Source organism: Lissotriton helveticus, chromosome 12 (assembly GCF_964261635.1).
Source record: "Lissotriton helveticus chromosome 12, aLisHel1.1, whole genome shotgun sequence".
Taxonomy (NCBI): domain Eukaryota; kingdom Metazoa; phylum Chordata; class Amphibia; order Caudata; family Salamandridae; genus Lissotriton; species Lissotriton helveticus.
In genome coordinates, this window is record NC_136073.1 from 131,120,906 (window position 1) to 131,126,415 (window position 5,510).

Consider the following 5,510-nt stretch of genomic DNA (forward strand, 5'->3'; position numbering starts at 1 on the left):
ACTTCTGCCATGTGTGAGTGGTAAAGGCTTGTTAATTTGGTTGCTTTTCCAATGCACGTCTGACAACAAAATGAAGGAACATTGGGGCATCAGAAGCTTTGAAAAGTAGCCACCAACCTCAGAGAAAGAGAGAAAGAGGGAAAAGGCAGTATGAGGTGTGGAGAAAACAGCAGCAGGTACAAGGAGCTCAAATGAGATTAATGGCGCCTAAATAGAGCACGTAAAGGAACAGTTACAAATCTCAGAAAAGGGAAAGAAAGACTAGGAAAAAAACACAGAATGAGCATGTTGATAAAATTCTCTTCCTGGGACAGCAGGCTAAGAGAATATACACAGGGAGCAGTTAAGCTTGTAACACGGGGAGAATAGAAAAGTAAATGCATTTTTATGAAGTGTGTTTGCCTAATCCTCAAGCGCTTTTGTTTTATTTTTCTATTTGCTTCTTTTATTGGTAAAGTAAGTTTCAAGTGCATGCACAGGTATGACTGAGAGAGCCAGGGTATAATAATTTGAAGCATTTGCACCAGCGTTAATGTAGGGAGAGAGTTATAGCAAAGATATGAAAGGGGTAGCGATAATAAATATGTGAAAGGGCAATAGTGACACCAAAATAAGGCACCTATTTATAAAACTGACATGGAAGAAAAACTAAAGGTTAACTTCTGAAATTGTAGCCGATGTTAAAAAGATTTTCGTTGTTGGCAGGATTCGAACCTGCGCGGGGAGACCCCAATGGCTTTCTAGTCCATCGCCTTAACCACTCGGCTACAAACACTGACTGTAAGTTTTGTGCAAATAATCTGTATGAAAGTCCTTAAGGTGTCCCACTGCAAATTCCTGATATTCTGCAATGCTCTTTTTAAATATAATGTTTTTTTCAGCAGGCACATTCTCTCCTAAAAACAAAAATTGCATGAGTATATCTCTAGTTTGGAAAAGGATAGGCTTTCATGCATACTCTCATGTGGCACTCAAGTTTTTGGGACCCTATTGCACTTTCGTGCTGCTTTTAGTCTATGGCCCATATTACAGAAGTCTACTATCTTTGAGTATTTGAGGCTCATTTGTAAGTGCTTTATCTTTTTTCCTTGAAGAGCTATATAATAAAGGGATCCGGGAAAGATTGCATTTATGGCAGATAAAAGAAGGCAAACTTGTCTCACCAAATGCCGTAGAGAAACCTGATGTTTTACTCATGTTATCCTTAGTTCGTTTTTGTTAGACCTTGCATTCTTATGGTGGTCTCAACCCCACCTTATTGCTTTTCACCTCCGCATTTTGCTGTTTCTTTTTGTTGGCCTTAGGACTCTGATCACTTTATCGCTACTAATCAGTGCTAAAGTGCACGTGCTTCTTCCCTAATCATGTGTGTAATTGGAGTATACCTGACTGACAGATTTAATTTACTTGAAAGCCCCTTGTAAAGTGGTATACCATATACCCAGGGACTGATTGCGCCGCCCAAAGAAGTAGCATTTCAAACCTGTCTCAAGCCTGCTACTGCAGTGCCTGTGCTGCCTTGTACTGCCACTTCGACTTGCCATTTAAAACTACTTGCCAAGCCTTAAACTCCAATTTTATTACATATAATTAGCCCCTAAGGTAGGCCCTAGGTAGTCCTAGGGGGATCGTTCTATGTAAGTAAAAGGTAAGACATGTACTGTGGTAGTCTGCATGTCCTGGTAGTACAAAACAGTCTATTACATTTTTCACTACTGTGAGGTCTGCCCCTCTCATAGGTTAGCATTGGGTATTCCCTTATACTTTTTGGGGGGTAATTCCATATCAGAGAGGAGAAGCTTTATTTATTTATTGATGAATCCTATTTACTGGTGAGGTTGGATTTAACTTTACAATTTTATAAATGCCATTTTTAGAGAGTGAGCATTTCTCTGCACTTACTGCTCTATTTGCCTGAAAACCTGTCTCCAATTGACGTCTGGATTGGGCTGCGAGACAGCTACATTTGTGCATTCCCTCTAGACAGCCACAACACAGGTCACTCAACTGCAACTGTTTTCATCTGCATTCTGATTGGCATGGGGGAGAGCTCTGTTCCCCCCACCGCAAATAGGTTCAAGAACGATAATTTATGTCAGTAGGTACAATATAGCTACATCTTATAATCATGTGTGTTTAAATAATTTGTTGTTAGATCGTTTAAATATTTAAAAGGATCTGTTTTTAATAGACATTTTACAAAAACAACTGGTACATTTGGTAATTCTGTAAAAGAAAAACCCAACTGCCGTGACATTGCCAACCACAATGCCGTGACTCGGATTCGAACCGGGGTTGCTGCGGCCACAACGCAGAGTACTAACCACTATACGATCACGGCGAGCTACTTGGGCTCAATAACATACAGTGACATGGATAATTTATCATTTGGAACACTCAGGGCTACTCCTGTGATAGGCTGAATGTGTTCATTGCTTCCTCATTCCTTATACAAAGGCTTTGTCTCCTCAGTGGTTTATAGGCTGAAACCATTTCCTGGCCGCCTGCTTGTGAACTGCCAGGAGTCAAAGATCACACATACACTTGTGGGCCTGTGATGGGACACCAATGCAGAGAAACACATCTGGCGCAGATCTTCTATTCCGTCTATTAGACCTGCATCTCCCCTGTACCTCCTCAAGCCATCTGTATGTGAAGCAAGAAAGAGTTAAGGAGCGGTCCATCTACATTTTTATAGGGAGGATGCTGCCGTGAGCTCCTCCCAGCTAATCACACAAACAGCAGTAAAGCAAGATAACTACACAGTTAGGGGGGACTGCATGGTTAGGTTTTTGAGGAATTATTGAAACTGACCTCAGTGTCCCATGATCAGAGCTGTGGCTAATGACTGCGTGCCTAATTATGATGAAGCAAGCACCATGGCTCGTAGGGGCCCCACAACGCGCTTTTCTTAGCTCATTGAATTAAAGTATAAACTTCTGCCATGTGTGAGTGGTAAAGGCTTGTTAATTTGGTTGCTTTTCCAATTCACGTCTGACAACAAGATGAAGGAACATTGGGGCATCAGAAGCTTTGGAAAGTAGCCACCAACCTCAGAGAAAGAGAGAAAGAGGGAAAAGGCAGTATGAGGTGTGGAGAAAACAGCAGCAGGTACAAGGAGCTCAAATGAGATTAATGGCGCCTAAATAGAGCACGTAAAGGAACAGTTACAAATCTCAGAAAAGGTAAAGAAAGACTAGGAAAAAAACACAGAACGAGCCTGTAGATAAAATTCTCTTCCTGGGACAGCAGGCTAAGAGAAATTACACAAGGAGCAGTTAAGCTTGTAACAAGGGGAGAATAGAAAAGAAAATGCGGTTTTATGAAGTGTGTTTGCCTAATCCAGCAAGCACTTTTATTTTATTTTTCTATTTGCTTCTTTTATTGGTAAAGTAAGTTTCAAGTGCATGCACAGGTATGACTGAGAGAGCCAGGGTATAATAATTTGAAGCGTTTGCACCAGCGCTAATGTAGGGAGAGAGTTATAGCAAAGATATGAAAGGGGTAGCGATAATAAATATATGAAAGGGCAATAGTGACACCAAAATAAGCCACCTATTTATAAAACTGACATGGAAGAAATACTAAAGGTTAACTTCTGAAATTGTAGCCGATGTAAAAAAGTTTCTCGTTGTTGGCAGGATTCGAACCTGCGCGGGGAGACCCCCAATGGACTTCTAGTTCATCTCCTTAACCACTCGGCCACAACAACTGACTGTAAGTTTTGTGCAAATAATCTGTATGAAAGTTTTCAAGGTGTCCCACAGCAAATTCCTGATATTCTGCAATGCACTTTTTAAAAATAATGTTTTTTTCAGCAGGCACATTCTCTCTTAAAAACAAAAATTGCATGAGTATATCTCTAGTTTGGAAAAGGATAGGCTTTCATGCATACTCTCATGTGGCACTCAAGCTTTTGGGACCCTATTGCACTCTGTTTTCGTGCTGCTTTTAGTCTATGGCCCATATTACAGAAGTCTACCATCTTTGAGTATTTGAGGCTCCTTTGTAAGTGCTTTATCTTTTTTCCTTGAAGAGCTATATAATAAAGGGATCCGGGAAAGATTGCATTTATGGAAGATAAAAGAAGGCAAACTTGTCTCACCAAATGCCGTAGAGAAACCTGATGTTTTACTCACGTTATCCTTAGTTCGTTTTTGTTAGACCTTTCATTCTTAAGGTGGTCTCAACCCTACCTTATTGCTTTTCACCTCCGCATTTTGCTGTATCTTTTTGTTGGCCTTAGGACTCTGATCACTTTATCGCTACTAATCAGTGCTGAAGTGCACATGCTTCTTCCCTAATCATGTGTGTAATTGGAGTATACCTGACTGACAGATTTAATTTACTTGAAAGCCCCTTGTAAAGTGGTATACCATATACCCAGGTACGGATTGTGTCGCCCAAAGAAGTAGCATTTCAAACCTGTCTCAAGCCTGCTACTGCAGTGCCTGTGCTGCAGTGTACTGCCACTTCGACTTGCCATTTAAAACTACTTGCCAAGCCTTAAACTCCAATTTTATTAAATATAATTAACCCCTAAGGTAGGCCCTAGGTAGTCCTTGGGGCATCATGCTATGTAAGTAAAAGGTAAGACATGTACTGTGGTAGTTTGCATGTCCTGGTAGTACCAAACAGTCTATTACATTTTTCACTACTGTGAGGTCTGCCCCTCTCATAGGTTAGCATTGGGTATTCCCTTATACTTTTTGGGGGGTAATTCCATATCAGAGAGGAGAAGCTTTATTTATTTATTGATAAATCCTATTTACTGGTTAGGTTGGATTTAACTTTACTATTTTATAAATGCCAATTTTAGAGAGTGAGCATTTCTCTGCACTTACTGCTCTATTTGCCTTGAAAACCTGTCTCCAATTGACGTCTGGATTGGGCTGCGAGACAGCTACATTTGTGCATTCCCTCTAGACAGCCACAACACAGGTCACTCAACTGCAACTGCATTCATCTGCATTCTGATTGACATGGGGGAGAGCTCTGTTCCCCCCACCGCAAATAGGTTCAAGAACGATAATTTATGTCAGTAGGTACAATATAGCTACATCTTATAATCATGTGTGTTTAAATAATTTGTCGTTAGATTGTTTAAATATTTAAAAGGATCTGTTTTTAATAGACATTTTACAAAAACAACAGGTACATTTGTTAATTCTGTAAAAGAAAAACCCAACTGCCGTGACATTGCCAACCCCAATGCCGTGACTCGGATTCGAACCAAGTTTGCTGCAGCCACAACGCAGAGTACTAACCACTATACGATCACGGCGAGCTACTTGGGCTCAATAACATACAGTGACATGGAGAATTTATAATTTGGAACACTCAGGGCTACTCCTGTGATAGGCTGAATGTGTTCATTGCTTCCTCATTCCTTATACAAAGGCTTTGTCTCCTCAGTGGTTGATAGGCTGAAACGGTTTCCTGGCCGCCTGTCAGGACTATGTAACTTATCTTGCTCACCAAGGTCTTGCACGGGAACAGAGATGCTAGAA

At 40.7% G+C, this 5,510-nt stretch overlaps 2 non-coding genes across 2 annotated transcripts; both read right to left on the reverse strand.

Annotated features, from left to right (window-relative positions):
• Nucleotides 1-693: 693 nt before the first annotated feature.
• Nucleotides 694-775, reverse strand: TRNAS-AGA (transfer RNA serine (anticodon AGA)). Its single transcript has one exon. It is a non-coding gene; the product is annotated as a tRNA-Ser (tRNA).
• A 2,854-nt stretch (nt 776-3,629) lies between these two features.
• TRNAS-AGA (transfer RNA serine (anticodon AGA)) lies at nt 3,630-3,712 on the reverse strand. Its single transcript has one exon. It is a non-coding gene; the product is annotated as a tRNA-Ser (tRNA).
• Between the last annotated feature and the right edge of the window lie 1,798 nt (nt 3,713-5,510).